The 20,359-nt window shown below is 41.9% G+C and overlaps 1 protein-coding gene across 1 annotated transcript in view; it reads left to right on the forward strand.

Moving 5' to 3' along the window:
* The first annotated feature begins 858 nt into the window (after positions 1–858).
* Positions 859–20,359, forward strand: part of TULP4 (TUB like protein 4) — a 195,693-nt gene continuing 176,192 nt past the window's right edge. Inside the window, exon 1 of the mRNA XM_019630765.1 lies at positions 859–876. The gene's annotated coding sequence lies outside the window, so the exon portion shown is untranslated. The remainder of the gene's footprint in view (positions 877–20,359) is intronic.

The following is a 20,359-nucleotide window of genomic DNA, read 5'->3' on the forward strand; positions in this document are numbered from 1 at the left end:
TTTTGATGCTCAAATTGCCCAATCACTGGGCAGATAGGCTTATTCAGGTTGGCTCCAAATCCTATGGCATGCCTCTGGTAATCTATGGTGGCGTCCTTGCTTTCTGGCAGGGGCCCCCAGCCCCGGCCAGGCCCCTCTGCCCGGCGCAGTGGGGGGCGCGGCGGGCGGCACCCGGCCGGGAGGGCTGCAGCGCCCCGGGCTGGGCGGGAGGCCGGGGCTTGGGCGGGGGGCAGCGGGCGGGCCGTCTTGGGGGGCTCTCTCGAGGGTGCGGAGGGGGTGAGGGTGGCCGACACCCGAGCTCGGAGTGGCGCTGGCTGCTGTTGAGCTGTTTTCGCCTTTTGTTTCAGCGTATCAGAAAATGGGGCGAAAGAAGAGCTTGGTGTGCGTGTGTGTGTAAATCAGGAGGCGTTTGGCTTGGAGCCATTTTTTCCCTTAATTGTGGAGACAGAAGATCCCTTAAAACGGTTTCCCCGGGGAGACGGGGCTGTGCTCCTCCTCTGCTCCCCCAGCGTGTAGATGGAGCGGCTTTCCCTCCTGCCCCTGCCCACCTTCTCGTCCTCCCGTCTGCCTCCCTCCCTCCTTCCCCTTCCTGCCCACTCCACCTCCGTGAAACCCCGGGGCGAGCGGGGTGTCTGCAAAGCGGCCCGGTCACCTGTCGTGGCAGCTGCATGGAAATGCTGGCGCTTCTGCTGTCTGGTCTGTGCTGTTTCCTCTGGCAAATCACGGAGATTCCGCTCCGAATGTCAACCCTTCCTCTTTTCCCTGCGCTTCAAAACAAAGTGCACGATGCTGGTTCTGAAGTTTGACCCGCTTGGGCAATTAGCAGGGAGAGGTGTCTACTTTTTCCTGTCACACCACCACTTCAAGGTTGGAAAGGTGAGGGCCATCCAGCCTTGTGGGAGGGAACGAGGGTGACACCGTCCTGCTGGGAATGGATGTGACTTACCTGCTAATTGCCATGGTGATTTGAAAGTCGTCTACCACTTCTCTCCTTGGGGACAATTAGCTCCCTTACAGGGAGCTGTTGCCTGGATTTCTCTGTTTGGGGGCCGCTCTCCTCTTCGTACTTTGCAGTAGTTCAGCAGCGCCTTAAGGATACCCAGTAGGCAGGTTTTTAAAAAAGCACAGGGAAAACCATTTATTTCAAAGGTTTTAAAGAATGTAAATATTCGTGGGGGGTGAGGGGAGGTTCCCTTTCATCGTGCCTCTCTGTCTGTGTCTCGGATTTCCATTTTTGAGTAGCTGGAGTTTCTTTCTTGCAGGCAAGGCCACTGGGAATGGTGTGGTGCTGGGGAGTGCTCACCCACCAAGCCCTGAGGCACGGGAGGCATGAGATTGCTGGGCTTGAGGTTGTGATGGATGTGAAGTGACAGGGCACCTTGCACATGGCCACACTGCAACCCAGAGAGCCACTGCTGAGTCTCCTGGCTGTCTGGCGGGGCAGTTTGCAAGCTGATGTCAACATTGTGCAATGATTGTCACATTCAGACTGGGGGGATCCCAGGTATTCCCCCTTTATTTCTTCATAGTTGACTGTCATGGAAATGAATACATGAATAAAATGTGAGTAGCCGCATCTAATGTTTAGGTCCTCAATTTAAAGACTAATACTTAATTGGTATGAAATAGTTGTCGAGGACATAAATTTCCTTTAAGAATTTTAAGTGCTCTATTTTAGTAAGGCTTGTGAAAGTAGCAGTGTTTTCATGTGATGGAGGCGGTGTTGTTGACCTCTAGAGTTGAAAGTATGTAGTACTGAGTTAGAGGGACCATATAGGGGACACATTTTAACACAGTGGAGCCGGGAGAGGAGAGTGGAAAGCCAGGATTGCTTCCTGTGCCTGAGAAATAATAATGTGTTTGCTACTGTATATTTTAAAACAATGACTTCTTCATTTAGAAAAAGATGTGTGTGTCAAATTGAGCTTTCTAGTTTTCATATGGAGCTTGGTTATAAGAATGACAGTTTGGTTATTCATACTTTTTTCCCACCAAAACTGAGTGGAAAATAATTTTTTTTAACTCATAAAAGGATACGTGGTACATGAAACCTGTTTTACATTAAACCATCCAACATTAATGCTGACTGAGATCTCAAATGATGAAAGACCAGTAAGAGAGATGACAGCCTTCCTTCCAGCTGAATTTCAGCCCTCACTCACTAGATAGTGCGTACGACAGAGGGGGACTCCTAGGCTTTCTTTTTGGTTTTACTGCAGATTGACTGCGTATTCAAATTCGGGAAGGTTTGTTGAGCGCCTGCCTTGTGCATGGGTAAGCTACACTGCTCTTCGTCTGTTTCACTGCGTGTACAGTGTCAATTGCAACCTCTTTCCGGGTCTCTTCTGTGGATGGAGAAAGATTGAAGATTGAGTGGCCCAACTATGTATGTGATTCTTCAAATGCATTAAAAACTGGGTAAAACTTCTGTTATGAAATGCTTTGGTTTAGTTACTGCATTGGTTCCTACTTAGGATTCTGTGAAGTAGTTTCAGTGTTACCAAAAGCCATACCGAAGTTGTGCATTTGCCCTTAGTGACACTGCTGAGACTGCAGGGACTATGTAATTAAAATGTCAAATTTGGGCCGGCCGAGTGGCTCAGTTGGTTAAGAGCTCGCTCAAGAGTTTGAGCTCTGAGCAACAGCGGTTCGATGCCTGGCCCGAGCTGAGCTGCCGCTGAGCTGCCCACAGGCTGCAGGATGGGTCGGGTCAGCTAAAAAAACAAAAACAAAACAAAACCAAATGTATTTTAATTTGGCTGGAATAATGTTAATTTAGTTACTAAATTTTAACATACTGAACAAACTACATTTTTTTGTGATAAGATATGCATAACATAAAATTTATCATCTTAACCATTTTTAAGTGTATAGTTAAGCGGCATTAAGTACATTCACGTTGTGCAATCATCACCACCATCCATTTCCAAAACTCTTTCATCTCCCTAAACTAAACTTTGTACCCATCAAACAATAACTTCCCATTACCTCTTTCCCTGACCCCTGGCAACCACTATTCTACTTCTCTCTCTCTGAATTTGACTATTTTAGGAATCATAGGAGTGGAATCATACAGTATTTGTCCTTTTGTGACTGGCTTATTTCATTTAGTATGATGTCTTCAAGGTTTACCCATGTTGTCACGTGTCAGAATTTCCTTCCTTTTTAAGGCTGACTAATATTCCATTGTATGTTCATACTGTATTTTGTTTATAAACGTTTTAAATTTTAACATTAAATGTTAACCATGGTAACCTCATGATGATAAGGAGCTCTCATTGGAAATTGTAGATACCTTTGTTTAATTAAAACAGGAAAAGTTGTTTATGCACAATACCTTTGTACAATCTAGGAGCCGTGGGGAATAAAACTAACATGTACGTCATGTCCTGGCTGGGCCCCATCATTTCCCTTCCATGTGGGTAGTGACATATGGTCCATCTTTCTGAATTTGTGGCTCCTGCGGATGATGTGTTTGTATCCCAGCAGTGTTATAATGGTGTGTATTTTGCTGTATGGAAGAGTTTATGGGGTTCACCCTGAGGTGTAGATTGTATAGGAAGTGCGAGAAAAAGGTCTGATTGTTGCCCTGTTTTTACTACTTCCCCAAATCGTATGTTAGTTCCTAGCATCCTCCTATGGTGATAGTTGAGAGGTTTTTTTCTTAGTTTCTTTTTGTGTATGTGTATCTTTATGAACTCCTTTGTTTTCGTATATGTGATGTGTGTCAGTCCATTTCAGTTATTGTACTTTTTTTTTTTAATTTTATTGGGGAACAGCCATGGTTCTTGGCTACACATTGCTTTCATGCTACAATGGCATAGTTGACTCTTTATAGGGAGGGTACAGCTCCCAGTGGCCCATGCAGGGATCATACTGGCAACTTGGTGTTATCAGCACCATGCTCTAACCAACAGAGCTAACTGGTCACCCCGTCAGTTATTGTCCGTCCTTTTGATGCTCAAATTGCCCAATCACTGGGCAGATAGGCTTATTCAGGTTGGCTCCAAATCCTATGGCATGCCTCTGGTAATCTATGGTGGCGTCCTTGCTTTCTGGTATGATGAGAAATTTCAGGCTCATACTATACCCTTCCTGTTCCAGACTTAGAATCAGACCAATTTTTAAAAGAAAAAAAAAAGGAAAAATGAATAGACCAATAAACATTAAAATTGTCAGTTTCACTAGTAATTAAGTAAATGAAATTAAAAGCAAAAATAAGATACCATTTGTTATATATTGAATGTGTCTTCCCAAAATTCATACCGTATTTGCCGGCGTATAAGATGACTGGGCGTATAAGACGACCCCCTAACATTTCCACTCAAAATACAGAGTTTGTTATATACTCGCCGCATAAGACTACCCCCTCTTCCGCACACCTTCCACCCACCAAATAAAAGGTAAAACAATATCAGATTTGATTTGGCCCACTGAAGTGCAAACAAGCGTATTGTATTTCGTGTCACCACATAACCGTTTTGGCGATGTTGAGCCACCATGTCTGCTACATGTTTTTCGAGTTCTGGCCAGTGTGGGGTGCCTCTTCTTCATGCACACTTACCCCTTGGCATACTCTTTAATGCTTTCTCATTTGATTTTCAGTCCCGAACCATCTTTTCTGTTATTCCATATTGTCTTGCAGCAGCACAATTATTATTTTCCTTAGCAAAGTTTATAACTTTCAGTTTAAAATTTGCATCATACTTCTTTCTTTTGGCTGGTGCCATGATAGGGATGATAGGGGTTTGACTGGTCGACATTTTCTATGCTGTACTGTACAATGGTGCAGTATTGTGGTTGGCTGTTGGCTGTATACAAAGCCTGATTTGATTGGTCCCTGCTCCCTGTTTGCCCGCCCTGTCACTATAGCAGTCTGGTCCACCCTTGCATCAGCATCTCCCTGGGACCTCACTAGTGTGCAAGTGCGAGCTCTTCAACATTCTAACAGGCACCATGATAGCGCAAAATCGCGAATCTTCAATGCATATGTAAAGAAATATACGGTAACCCGAATTTACCACACTCGCAAAATCGCACACAGCCGACCATACACCCAGCAGCACTGCTGATGCCTGAACGGTATGTGGAATGAAGTGGGCGGGCATCGGGAGGCCACTATGGCACGGGGCAAGCACTATGGGCAGTCTATCTGAAGTGTACCTGGCGTATAAGACGACCCCCCACTTGGAGGCATATTTTTCAGGGCCAAAAAATCGTCTTATACGCCGGCAAATACGGTATATTGAAGCTCTACCCCGCACTGTGATGGTATTTGGAGATGAGGCCTTTGGGAGGGAATTGGGGTTAGGTGAGGCCATGAGGCTGGAGCCCTCATGATGGGATTAGTGCCCTTCTAAGAAGAAACTTCAGAAAGCTGCCCATCCCCCCACGCACAAAGAAGAGGTCATGTGAGCAATAGCCAGATGGCAGTCACCTTCATGAAGAGGAGAGGCCCAGAATGAAACCTACCTGTTGGCATCTTAATCTTGGACTTAATAGCCTCCAGAATTGTGACAAATGAATTTCTGTTGTTTAAGCCACTCCAGTCTATGGTATTTTGTTATGGCAACCTAAGCCAATGAAGACACCATTTTTCAAATATAATATTGGTTATATAATTTAGGCTCAATTTAGACCTTACTGGATGTGAAACAATTGAGAAAGCTTAATATAAAGTAGTATTATGATTACTCCTGCTATGCCTTCTCGCGGCAGCCTTAATATGTGGGTACTTTCTAGTTTGGAATGGGGATAATAAGGATGATAGTAATTCCCAGGGCTGGTGGTGAAGATGGAGGGATGTGTGTACTCTCAGTCTCTAAAAGGGTATAAATTGAAGCATTCATTCTAAATAGCTATTATATATAAAAATGTAAACTTTGCACAGCCTTTAACTGAGCCAGTCCACATTTAGGAATTTATCCTAAAGAAATAATAGGAAAAGTTAGCAAAGATATGTGCATATAGTAAATAATTATTTACTATATTCAATTAAATAGTAAATAACCTTCAGTAAGGAATTGGTTAATAGATTATAGTACCTTCATTGCATGCGGCCATTCAAAATATGGATCTATGTTAACCGTTCTGGAACAATGCCCATGATATATTATTGAGTGAAAAAGGGAGGTTACAGAACTGTAGGCATAGTGCTTACATATAATACAGACATAGAAAATGCTGAGCAACTAGGCTGTGGAGACCAGGCCTAGGAGGATCTAGGCTTCAGGAACCACGGAATGGACAGTCTGTTTCAGTTGCCATGGTCTCAAAGACTGAACCAATTGGTGTCATTCTGGTGTTATGAGATGCATGTTTCCTGGAGAGAGAAAATGATTGGCCGAGTTTGGGTAATGTGCCCACCCTTTGACTGTGTGTCTGTGTGTGTGTAGGGTTAGAATTGTTCTCTGTTCACAGTCTCACAGAGACCATGTGGAAGGGAGGAGGAGTCATGGGGAAGGGTGGGGTGCTTTTAACTAAAGAAAGGGCAAGACAACGTGGTAGATGCCCACTACATAGTCAGTTAAAATTAAATCTTTTGCTCAGAAATGTTCAATTAATTCCTGCATCTCCATAAATAATTGCAAACTGATAAACTTGGGCGTTTCTCTTTAGCATCCCTTTTTGGCATGGTAGGGCCTATACTAGTGGGTCAACTCTATTTGGTTTCTTGCTTTCATAGAAAATGATGGGTTAAAATTAAAATTTTGGAGTATTCATGGATTTTAAAAATTTTGTTGTTTTCTCCTTTAAATGTGGTTAATTCAGAATCAAATCTATTTCTCTGATGTCAGTAAGTAGGAATAGAACTCTTTATACTGTGTCAAGGATACCCACCCAACCTTGAGAGAAAGAATATTTTAAGAATACAATTGAAAAGTAGTGTTTATGGAAAGCCTCCAGTAGTAATGGTGTAGTAGGTTGTAGAGTGTAGAAAAATTCTGTAGGTGTGCAGAGGTGCTGTGCAGATAATATAGACTTATTGGAACATCTCTCTCACTGTTATTATTTTTAATCAGGAGCATAATTAGAGCCAAAATGGATGTGAAAGAGCTTTGAGAAAGATAACATACACTATAATTTAAGATACTAATTTCTCACTTTTTGAAAATTAAAGACTCAATTTAGACCTTAATGGATGTGAAAGGATTTGGAAATGCATAATATAAAGTATTGTGTTGTTACAGCTATTCCTGCTATTCCTTCTCTTCATAGTCTTAATACTTGGACAGCTTCTCCCATTTTGGAACGGGCAGTACAGAACTATTGGGTTAAAGTGTTTGTTGTGTCAGATCTACTCGTGTCTGGTTAGGGCTAAGAAATTGGCCTTCTTAATGAATAATTTTTATGACAGAAGTCTCAGCCTTTGCTTTCAAGTCTCAGCTGTTGACCCAGCCAGTTACTTGTCAGAACACTAGGTTCTAAAGGCTCTTTTGTATCTGCTTTCAAAAACTATTGCTCAATGTTTTCAAATTCCACTTAAACGTTATAGACAGATTTGACTGGGTTTAGAGTTTTCTCATCCTACTAAATGTTTCTTTTACCGATTTTTTGTGAAAGACAAAGGGAAGATTAGTTTAAACATCTGAGGCAATTACTCCTGGTGTGTGTGTGTGTGTGTGTGTGTGTGTGTGTGTGTGTGTGTATGTGTATGTGTGTGTAATTTTCAATCTCTGGCAAGGAAAAACAAGAGTCTTTTGTGGAAAACCCTTTCGGTACCATGTTCTTGTCCCTTCCACATACCTTTTCTTCATCTTTGGCTATTAAGAGTATATATTACCTCCCTAGGGAAACACATGGCATTGTTAATTGATCCCTGTGATAAAATAGTAGTGTCAGAGGTCCTTGATGAGTGACAGGCTGAGCTGTTAGTAGTGAGATGATTTTAATATTCATAAAAAGTTGATCAGTAGTGATGTTACCATATGCTGAGACTATGCAGGATTGTCTGCGAACATCATCAGTTTTTTAAGCTTCAGACAAATCTCTTAGCCACAAAACCAGATGGACAAATTCAGCTCCAATGGTTAGAATATCAAAACATGCTTCATAACAAGTTAGCTTATGCTGTATATGAAAACCCTGGTCAGCCAAAGCTGACATTTTAGGTGGCAGGGGTACTGGTTAGAATTGTTAAATAATCAGAAAGTTTAACTGTGTGTTAACATTTGTCAGATGAGAGAAGAATGCTTTCAGAAACTTCATGCCTGGATTTAATGTATCGGAGTGAAAGAAGCTTAAGGAGGGTGGGTAGTGGGGACAGCCCGGTGGGTGAAGGTGGCTCAAGCTCAGGCCACGCTTTCCAGTCCTTACCAACGGTTTGAACCCTCTTCATTTTTGTTCTTGACGTCTTTTCTCATGAAATAAGCCCAGTTTTGTGCTAACAGTGTAGGAGATAAGCTTTTCTGAATGAGTTTCCTGATACCCAAATAATGAAACAAATTCTGTAATATTTGAAATGCTTGGGATAAAATACAACTCTTCATAAAAGATAGAAAGCTCACAGTTTGCTTATCTTATTCCAATAGTAGTAATTTTTAATACTGTGACAGAAGTGAGAATGAAAGTGGCACATATATTGTTTTCTCTCCTTACCCAGCTTTGATTCTAAGGGACTTGGGAATAAATTAGGTAGATTGGGGTATGCCCAGAATCTGTCCCATTATAGATTGCTAGAATATCAGTTCCCAACCTTTTAGGATTTATGGCATCCTGTTTGTGTTTGATTTCGCATCTCCCCCTTCTCACCATTCTAACGGCTACGATAGCCAGGACTCTGTTATCAGTGGAAAGCAACATGCTGATACTTAAATTCCACAAATAACCGCCGTAATTCAATTTTATCTAATTATGCCAACGTTTAATTTTAACTAAACACTACCAAACCTTTTCTGGACCATTCACAAGCTGCACGATTATATTACTATATGGTATAGATTTACTTAAGTTTTTGATCATTTAAGATTCATGTTGTTTTGACAAATTTCATGATACAGTATAATGAAGTGGATTTGTATTATATCTTATATGTATTTATGTTCAAGAAATGTGATAGAGAAACATTAAGTACCATTGTAGGTCCCTCGTAGGCTAAAAATGCTTTTCTTTACAGAGGTCTAACAGTGTTCTATAAGGTGCTTTGAAATCAGCATTCTAGGAGTTTAATGTAATACATTTATTGTGGATAAGCAGAAAAGTCTCAAGGTTGACTCATTGCTCAGAAATGGTGTGAGTGTCATTTTTAATTCTGAGAGACATGGGGTATCACAATGTCTTCCCTATCGCAGCTTTCTGTGTTTTGCAAATAACTGTGGTCTCCTTGGTTGACTAATGGTCATAGAAATGGAATCTTCTTGGCTGTCCATTGCCTGTGTGCAGAGAGTGAACTTTTCCCTCTTTTGCATGACATGGAAAGATGTGCATGTGCTTGGCCTTGGGGAATTGATCTATTTCTCGGGTGTATGTAAGACAGTCAAAACTTTTTGTAGGAAATAGGGTAAGCGCTGTCATGTGAAAGGTACCAATAATCTCTGAAGGTCAATTTAAGCCAATTGCTTCAACCTTTTAATTTCAGTCAGTTATTCTCAAACCTTTTACTAGATTGTTAATGACTAGCAAAATTGGTTTGAGTTGAACCTCCTTTGGTGCTAATGAGCAGTAAAGTGGACCCAAGGTGAGTGTCTGAAGAGGGAAGCATGCTTGGGATTCTGGACTCATTTACAAATTAGATTGTGAGTGAGCTTTTAGAAGTTAAGATTGGGTTTAATTCCTTTCTCTTTGTTTTGTGTCTATCTGGTCTTAAGTACTGTCTGTTACCACATAATGTTATTTTGACAAGTGAACTATCTTGTAGCATAGGAAAAAACTCCAGTTAAGCAAGGCAGTAAAAATATGCCTAGGATCTCTGGAAGAAAATAGTTAATCAACGGGGGTGCAAACTTTCAGCTACTGAATTTTTAGTCCAGTGGTTTTAATCGTGGGCCCACGTTCTCTGTGACAAAATGTTTTGTTTCTTGGCTCTATACTGTTTTATGTGTGGGGCTTTCATGTTGCATGAGAGTTACAACTTTCTGCTTCTTAATTTTTAATGTGATATATGACTAATAGTCTTAATACAATTCTAACTCTGACTGCATGTAAACTATATGTATGTGGGGAGATCTTGAAAGAAGTATATTATCTGGTCCCCTTCTAAATTTAAAAACAGAGAAATACCACCAAAAAATTACTAAGATAGGTTGGTTTTAATGAAAACTGCTGAGTTAGAGGTTACTGTATTTAAAAAGATGTTCTTTCTTTGAATAGGTGAATTGCTCTAGAAATCTGGGTACATGGGACTGCAGGTGGGAGGTGACTGCCCACCTGTGGTGAATGCTTTTCTGCTTCCTTTTTTCCGTTCACCTGATTGGCTGGTGCAGAAATGTGAGTCGAGTTTTGACATGTACAGTCTTTGCACACCTTAGTCTTTCCTTAAGACTCCCACTTCTGGTTGTGGTTTGACTTATTTTACTATTGTGAGCACCAGGTAGCTAAGCTTGACATACTGGGCTCAAAGAGGAAACGAGTTTTGGATTCTAGAAGGAGACTTTGGTTAGGAGTGGTCAAACAAATGAGGTAGAGGCTAGCTGCCTCTGCAGAAAGCGGCACTGAAGCTCTGCTTTCTCTAGCAGAACTCCTAGGCTAGTGGGAATGGGAGGCAGTGGATGAGCTGGTAAAACGTGTGGTTTAAGGAGACTCTGAATTCAACTTTGGACATGGCATAGATTTAAAACGTGTGAAAGCAGTTGTAGCAGATAGCACCTAGGCATGTAGGGCCCCCACTTTTTAATAAAAAGTTTACTATGTTATGGATACTAACTTCTGTGTGCATGTTATAAATATTTCACCGGTTTGTTACCTTTCAACACTAACTCTGCTCATGACATATTTCGATGTATAAAAGTTTAAATTTTCTATGTAGTCAAGTCTATCAGTCTTTTTTCCATAGCTTTTACTTTGATTTTTTGTTTAGAAAGCCTTTCCATGGAGTATTTTTTTCCTTCCCTTCCTTTCCTCCCCACCCCCACCCCAGTCTTTTAAGCAGACAGGTGTTTTAAACTTTTAAAAATAAACTTCTAATTTTAGAATAATTTTGGTTTTCCAGAAAAAGTGCAAAGATAGGACAGAGTTCGCATATACCCTCCACCCAGTTCCCTCTAATATTAACTTTCTTTGTAACTATGAAACACTTGTCAAAACGGAGAAGCTAATGGTGGTGCATTGTTGTTAACTCTACTCCAGACTTTGTTCACATCTCACCAGGTTTGTCATTAATGTCCCTTTTCCAGGGCACCACACTGCATTAGATGGGGTGGATATAAAGAGGCTGGACACAAATGGCAATGTGCTCTGTGGAATAGCTGTGCTCCAAACACTGCATTTGTGTAGGACGTGGCAGTTTTACAGTCAGAGTCCTTTCACACATATTCATGTAATTCATACGGAAAATATTTGTGACCATTGGTCTTATTAGACACATCGGCCCCTGGGAAGCGTCCGTCTTGGCAGTGGCACTGTTCTGCATGTGTGGACCACATGGATCTTGGGCATAGAAATGCCTCAAATTGTCTAAACTGCCAGTTGCTGCTTCCATTTTCCATTCATTGTAATCCCCTAAGATGTCTTTGCTCTCGCACTGTTGCCTCATTCTTCTTTTGCCTGGACCTGAGTGTAAAATCAGTATATGTTGTTGTTTTTGTCTTGTAGAGAAAGGCACCCTCACTGTGAGGACACTGACCTCAGAATAATCCAGAATATCACTACTGTCACCTTCCAGAATCTTGGTGCTAGGCCTGACCAGTCTTCTAACTTTATTGCCTAGATGAAGCGCGTTGTATCTAATGAAAAAAATGTGGTTGGCGAAGGTAATGCATGTCTTTAGATAGGTTTGAAAATCTCAGTGGCTTGCTTGCCCATCTCCTTCCCGGCCTTAAGTGGAGACAGATGAACAGAAGTAAGAGGTGGGGAGGTCAGGTGGGAAGTTAGGTAGAGCAAGCCAGTTAGTGGCTTCATGCTACATTGCCTGATAAAGTGGCATTAGCAGGGAGGCCTCAGATGCCTCTGCACTTCTATCTGCAGGCTTTACAACTCACACATTAATGTGAGCTGGGCTGGGCTTTCTCAGGGTGACCCGTAGCTTCTACTGCATTGAAATCAGTCTCCCCAGCTCACTAAAAACACTTCATTTATTTATTTAAAACTTTATTGGGGAACAATGTGTTTTTTCCAGGACTCATCAACTCCAAGTCAAGTTGTTGTCCTTCAGTCTTAGCTGTGGAGGACCCAAGCTCAGCTCCAAGTCCAGTTGCCATTTTCAATCTAGTTGCGGGGGATGCAGCCCACCATCCCATGCGGGAGTCGAACCGGCAACCTTGTTGTTAAGAGCATGTGCTCTAACCAACTGAGCCACCTGGCCACCCCCTGAAAACACTTTTAAACTTTCTTAACCATTTTTGACTTGGACCCCTCCCTCCCCCTCCCCACCTTTCTGTTTATAAAGCAGTGAGAATAGGATTGGTGTGTGTGCCTGAGGAGGAGTGATCAGTGAAGGAGCAGAAGGAGGACACTGGCTTTGGTTTCTACACACCTGTAAGATGATTTCTGTGGAGTGGTTATGTTCCATCCCTACTATTGGAGAGAATCAGTAGGTCATATTGGAAAGCCTCCAACAAGTCACAAGTAACTCAGCAGAAGTATAACTTTTACAGTAGTGCACCTAGAGCTAGTAGTCAGCCTTTATTTTTCCAGAGTTTTTCTCTGTGGCTTATGACTTTTTCCATTGCAAGTAATATCATTGTTTTCATATACACACTTAGTTTATAAAGCCAGTTCCCATATATGCCATTTTATTTGGTCTCACGGCAACCTTGCACATCATCTCAAGCACATATTTTCTTATTTTATGAGAAAACCAAGGCCAGGACATTTGCCATGAAGAAGTACAGGGTATAAAGGCAGAATTTGATCTAGTCAGAGGGTCAGAGATGGCTTCCCTGAGGAAATGCAGAGGCCTTGGTGAGAGAGGTCCATTTTCATGCTGGGCCTTATAACCCATGTTTAAGTATTTTGGTCTTTGTTGCAAGAGCAGAGCCATTGAAGGTTTCATTCCTGGGGCATGGCAGGAGTACAGTGAACTACAGTTAAGTTAAGCTGCTCCTGCTAAAGAAAACCTCGTCCTAACATTCCAGAGTCAAGTTTGATTTGCTGAGCAGGCCAGGAGCAGGCCTTGGCGAACAGCAGGTACATCCAGAAAGCATAGCATCTCTGCCTGGAAGTAAACAGTCTAGATTCTTTTCTTCTTCCTTGCCAGTGTGTGTGTGTGTGTGTGTGTGTGTGTGTGTGTGTGTGTAACACACACGGAATCAGCTTTCATGTTTCCTAAGTTAGATGGAATTTGTGAATAGTCTGTCATTCTCTTAATGCTTGATCATTTAGGTAAAAAAATTGCAGCCAAGAAATCTATGTTGGGTTATAAAAACAGGATAGATGGTTTCATTGTAAGTAAAATTTTAAGGTTGTAGTAATGTGTCTGAAATTGAACTTTTAGTATCTCCAAAGGTTTTCTCCAGGTTTGATAAGGTAAGATCTGCTCTGATTCTCATACATATGGATACATTAGCAAAACTGGATTACATCCCAGTGTAGTCAGGCGGGAAAGCTGCCTGAACCGTAGAGTGGAACTGCACTGGAGCTGCAGTATTCCTGTAATTATATTAGGATGTGCTGTGGTCCCTCTCTATGTTTATTAATTAGTGGAGTTGTAATGAGACTTCCCCCCCATGCTTTTAAGGATGCTGATCAGTGGGCATCCACGCAGGATTTTTGTTGTGTTTGGGAGCCTTCTGCGTACAGGTGGGAGGGATCCGTGTTTCAGGTGGCGGCAGGTGAGCCTCCCGCCAAGTTGGCATGAGGGGAACAGGACTCTTCTGGGCTGCCATCTGTTTGTGGCTGATAGGAAACCAGCAGTGACTTCTGAGGAGTTTATGTTGAAATACTTAGGAATTAGTAATGTTAAGGCCATGCTGCTCAGGTACTAGGAGGTGGGGGGAAATAGACTGTGTGCCGTGAGTTTTCATGATTACTAATTTCAGGAGACAACTGCCTGGCTTTAATAGCCCCCTCTCCCACTCCCCTAAACCACAGGTCTTTTCTGTCCATGCAAGCTGACCGCCCAAGCAAGTCAGCCCCAGTTCTGTACCGAGGTGCCGATGACAAGGAAACATCTTATTTACATGTAACACCGGGCATGGTGTCTGCTACTGAGGTGGTTCAGTCTGTTTTTGTAACGCTTTTAATGTGTCATGTTTTTTGTTGTTTTTAAAACTGCAGTAAAACACATGTAGCAAAATGTACTATTTTAACCAATTATAAAGTGTACAGTTCAGTGGCATTAAGTACATTTCTATTATTGTGTGACCATCATGATGGTGTTTTAACCAAGTACTTTTACATATAGCTGTCACTCAGGGATTGGTTCCAGGACCCCCACAGGTACCCAAATCCACAGATGCTAAAGTCCTTACATAAATGGTGTAGTATTTGCATATAACCTATGTTTGTATGTAGGCTACAGCAGAGTCTGCGTACACATCACTTCATTTGTGTGGATTGAGTGTGTAGTGCTTGGTGCGTGGCAAATTCAAGGTTTGCTTTTTGGAAGTTACTGGGATTTTTTTTTTTTTTTAATATTTTCAATCTGTGGTTGGTTGAATCCGTGGATGCGAAACCTGCAGATATGGAGGGCCGACTGTACTTAAAAAATGGCGGATGCTGCTTCTCCGTGTACCAGAATGTATAAAACAGTCATCAGCATGCTCGTCGAATGTGATGTCCCTTTGGCGTTTACTTCCTCTCTGTATGGGAGCTGAGTAGGTGAAGTGGAGGTGCTGGTGCCCTGTGTCCCGGGCTTGGTTGGCTGCTCTGCTCTCCAGGCTCAGTGATTTTTGATGGTATCTGAAAACTTCGCCCTGTCTCTTCTGTATTATACTGTAAAGCCAGGGTGTGGAATAGAGAACGGCTCATTTCCCCTTTAACCCAGCACTACTTTGTAGGTTAACTAGAGGTGACCTGTGGTGGCCTGGTGATGCTATGTGAGGTTGGAGTCACAGCAGCCCATGGTGAGGCCCGCCTGCTTCTTTCTGGACGCAGCCCCCGTGGGGTTCAGTGTGCTGCCCTCAGGTTTCTCTCTTGCCTCTTTCCGGTCAGCAGAAAGGACTCGAGAGCCCTCTATTAGCTAGGAGGTTCTTGGCGATAAGTCAGAGACCTAACTGAACTCACTTACACAAGAAAGGGAATTGAAGGAGGGGATTCTGGGCCGTCTACTGGAATCTCGGCAGGGATACAGCTGGGCCTCAGGTCAGCCCTGGAGACCGAACGCCCTGTGAGTGGGCCTGGGAAACGCGTGCCTTCTCTGTCTCGCTTCCCCATCTCTGAGCTTCCCTCAGCTCAGACCAGTGTCCTCAGCTGCTCGGTCCATGTGGCAGACATGGCTGTCAACACCCAGGCTTTTCATAGTCTAACCCGAGTGTCTTGACAGAGACCACTTACTCTGTGTTCCAGAAAATTCTGGATTTCTGGGAGGAACTGATGAGTGGTTCTAGAAGATGGTGATTCCCATGGTAACTGTGGGGAAGATGGAAGCAGTTACAGAGGTCATTGAGGTTGAGCAGAAAGGACATCCCTGCTACAGCTGACGAGTGGAGGGGCACCCATAATGGTCAACGATCGTGAAAGGACCTAAGGTTTGCCTTAGAAACTAAACCAAAACACAACCAAACACTGCCACCACCACAACCACTACCAAGTAAGGTGAGGAGATGAACCTGCTACACAGATTCTGGAATTACTTTTTAAAAAATTAAATTTCTTTTTTAGTTAAATAAATTATAGCCTGTTTTTATATCAGCATCGTTTGAACTCAGAGAAATTGTGGCCAAGTTTAATTAAGCACTATAGCTTGATGTGAGAAATATATTCCTGAAAACCAGAGTATAAATAAAATATTTTAAATTAAATTATATTTTAAATGTACACAGAGAACTTACTGTTAGAAAGAAGGAATCCTTTTGTAAATCTTTTTCTAAAATCCACTAATTGTACTGTGTGAATTTGAATCTTCCTGCCTCACTTTGACTTAGATCACAGTGTACCAATGGACTGTCCTTCCTTGCTGTCATTATCGCTTCAGGGTCATACCACTTCATTGGCAGATCACACACTCCACTGATTTCTGAGGCTATGAAAAGGAGCTGTCAGTCATGTGGTTACACACATAGGTCCCCTGTATGAATTTGAGAACCTTCTAAGATTTGGAATTAAATTGGAATTGAATACCCTGTGTGAATTGTGAACCTATATGCAGTAATCCAAGGAGATTTGAAAGTAGCACTTAGTGATTGCAAGGTGAAGAAAGAGTGGTCTGACAATTATGGGAATCAGTGCCATTTGGGAATTTGGGGATTTATGAATGTGCTGGCTCCTCTTTTCAAATGCACAGATCTGCCTTATTTGCACATCAGTCTAAGGGTGGTTTATTACACATTTGACTTATTAATGCATTTAGAAGGAAAACCGAAACAGTTTTCCCTCCTCAGAACAGGTGGCTTATGTGGAAGTGTGACTTAGTAGTGGAGTTGAAGGCGATTAGGATTAGCACCCCAATAAGCATTGCTATAGTGGAAGACACCTCTGGAGACAGCTCTAACATGCCCCTCACTCTACTAAATTTCCTCTTTCCAAAGGTGAGAAATGTTTATTCCTGCAATCAAGGCTGTAAAAGCCAAGTGGTATTCTAAAATAGTGCAGGAGGAGCCCTGCTATGGAATGAAAATTGGGAGTGCTGCATAAAGGTGATGGGAAACCCTTTATCCCATGTGACCTTTCGCCTCTTCTGTGGGTTTCTTTCTACATACCATGGCAGGGATGCCCCTGAAATGTCATGTCTTAAATAGACTGTCTTGAACCATACTACCTCTTATAAAAAATGCAGAGCTGGGAGCTCTGAGGACTGAGAAGTCTCAGTGCCTTCAAAATGACATTAGAAGTAATAATGGAAAAACAAAAAAATCATATATGAGGGTGGTGCCTTATGACAGCACAGAAAAAAAAAATCCAACCTTGTAAATTTGACAAGGCATCACTTTTTAGTTTATAAAGCATGTTACATTCTTCAGAGCATTTTTAGAAGTGTCACCTTGGACCTTTACTTGTTGATAAAGTGAAAAAGGGCGGAGCAAGTAGTTGTCCATTTACTGATGGGAAGGAGTTTGGGGGAAGGTGCGCACCGCTTAGGACCTCCCAGCCGTTCCCTGGCGGAGCCAGCCGGGATGGGCCTTCCGAGTCCTGGTCAGATTCTCTTCCCATTTCACTTCCCTGCCCGTCCTTTTTAAAAGAAATTTTATTTGATGATAACCATATTTACTTATTTATTTTGAGCCCAGCCCTCTTCCACAGAAGAGTTGGGGTAGCTTAAAAGTAATGACTAAGAAGGAAGTTATGTTGATAGAAAATTTTGGCTCAAGTAAGTTTCTTCTTAAACTTAAAAAATGAGGATAAGAGGAAAACTGTTTATTTGTTTAAAATTAAATCCTCTGGGCACCTGAGCTCCCCACCAGTTTTTCAGTTATTGCACAGCCCCCAAACTTGAAGCATATTTAAAACCTTTTCATTTTGCCCCAAATTTGGGATTGTGTGAATGGAGAATGGGTAACAAATGAGAGAGCTTTGTGGTTACAACCATCTTAGCTTTGCTCATTTGGTACTACACTTAGTGTGTCAATTTTTAATTGTTAAGTGTAAAAAGCAGCAAAATATTACAGTACATTTGTAAAATAGAGGAAAATCACCTGTAATCTCCACCATTATTAGAACTCTTAAGCACAGCGTTCTTTTGAATTTTTTCTCATATACATTTTTTCATAGTTATAATCAAGACTGCAAACATCTCTGTATGCTTTTTAAAATTTAACATGGCATGAGCACTTTTCATGTTTCTATATGGTCTTCATAATTATACTTTTTTACTGTGGTAAAATATATGTAACATAAAGTGTACCATTTTGAAGTGTACAATTCAGTGGCATAAGAACATTCACATTGTTGTGCAAACATCACCACCATCCATCTCCAGAACTTCTTTGTCTTCTCAAACTGAAACTCTGTCCCTGTTAAACGACGATTTCCCATTCCTTCCCACCCCCGGCTCCTGGCAGCCACCCTTCTACTCTGTCTCTGTGAGTTTCACTCCTCAAGGTACCTCAGAAGTAGAATCACACAGTATTTGTCTTTTGGTGTCTGGATTATTTCATTTAGCATGATGTCTTCAAGGTTCATCAATGTTGTAGCATGTGCCAGAATTTCCTCCCTTTTTAAGGCTGAATAATATTCCACTGTATTTATATACCACATTTTGTTTATCCATTCATCTGTCAATGGGCACTTGGGTAATTTACACTGTTTTGAAGACTATATAATATTCCATTGAGCAGATAAATAAAAATATACTTCAGTGTTTGACTATTATGGAATATTTGGGTTACCTCTAATTTTGGGCTGTTTTAAGATAAAGATATAATGGATATCATACTTTCTTATCCTTTTGAATGGCTATACAAATGATGTTCAGTTTTGTTTGCTGTTTGCTAAGTTAGAGTGGAGGCTGAACTTTTGGATGAAGAGAGTTTGGGTGTGTGCTAAATAAGATTCAGTGCTCCGCATTTTTATTGACTATGCCTTAGTGTGGTGAGGAAGGGCCATCTAAGGAATTCTTACCCCACTCAGCAAAGGGCCACCTCAGTGAGAGAGCACAGTGCACTGCTTTATGCTATCAGAAACAGCTGACGTTTCGGTAGTTGAAGAACTGATCTTCAGATACTATTTGAGTCTATGGGCTGATGAACAGATTCCACCAATCTTTGAGAATGAAACATGTCCAATGCCGAAACTATAATTTTTACAAGACCTAGTGGTCACGCTGGGGAAGAGTTGGCATCTCTGTTCCTGTTTTCACCACTATCAGTTCCTGGTATGCCTGTGAACACAGAGCTAGCATGAAAGATGTGACTGTTGCCCTCAAAGATCTTACATCCAGGTTGGCATGGCAACATGTCAGACAGCTAGAAAACCCAAACAGCTGAGTGCTAAGAGGAGCCAGCCTGGGCTCCTACAGTAATCAAGGCAGGCTTTGCTTGCTTTTCCCACGGTTGTCAGACTGAGAAGGGAGGCCCCAGGAGGGCTCCAGAAGAGGTCCTGCCCTCCCTGCACCCGTGCTGGTATGTTACGCCTCTGTGTCCAGTTCGTGGCCATCTAATAGGAAGTCTTGCAGGTCATTAGGGAATGTCACTCCTTCTCCAACCAGCTCGTTGCTGTGGCTTTCCACCGTCACTGGAGTGTTGCTCCCGGCCTACGGATGCACACAAGGCCTGCCAGGTCAGACTCCATGTCCCTCACTGGTCCCGCGTAGGCAGCTGCTGCCTCAAGCCCTTTAGTTGGGGGTGGTGTGCTTGCCTTTGCCTGGCTGAATTAAAGCTCTCTGGTACCTTTCTATCAGTCTAACCCCATCTGGTCCATGTCTTTTAGAAATTCTTCAAGGGCCCGTCAGTGGTTCCTCTCTTTGCCGCAGATTGTTTGTTGTACTTTTATATTTGTTTGATCATTTTAATGGGAATTTGGGAGTGGGAGTAGTAAACACATAGGGCTCCTTCTTCGTCTTGAATTTATTCTTGTGCATTATGTTTTCCCATTTTGCTGAACTCTCTTAATAGTACTAATTTCATTTAATTCTGTTGAGTTTTCCAGATGGAAAATTATATTATTTATAAGTAAGGATGATTTTTGGCTCTTCTTTTATACAACTTTTTTTTTTTTCTCCTGTCATAATGCACTTCCTGGAATTTCTGGAGTGATATTGAATAACACATTGGTGGACATCTTTGATTAATTCTCACCTTAGCCAGACTGCCTTTAGCACTGTTGGTTTTAATTACTTCCTGCGTATTGCCAAATTGCTTTCTGGAAAAATGGACTAAAGTTGGAGTGTATGTTTCACTCACATCCTCACCAGTGATGATTGACCAGAGTATTGGGAAGGCCCTTCCTAATCTGTGATTCTGTCATTTCAACATTAAATTTGCGTTTGTCATTTGTTATTTCCTCTAGAAATTCAGGAGTCCACAAGAACAGTCAGAGTTGGCCTAGATTCATACATCGTTTTAGTCTCATCAAATAACTATATACAACTTTCTCTTGGTATTCCAAGGCAAGACAAGTATGGAGTGGAAATTACTGTTAATCCTGGCAACACAGTTTGGTGGAAAATGTA

Source organism: Hipposideros armiger, unplaced genomic scaffold (genome assembly GCF_001890085.2).
Source record: "Hipposideros armiger isolate ML-2016 unplaced genomic scaffold, ASM189008v1 scaffold_940, whole genome shotgun sequence".
NCBI classification, from domain to species: domain Eukaryota; kingdom Metazoa; phylum Chordata; class Mammalia; order Chiroptera; family Hipposideridae; genus Hipposideros; species Hipposideros armiger.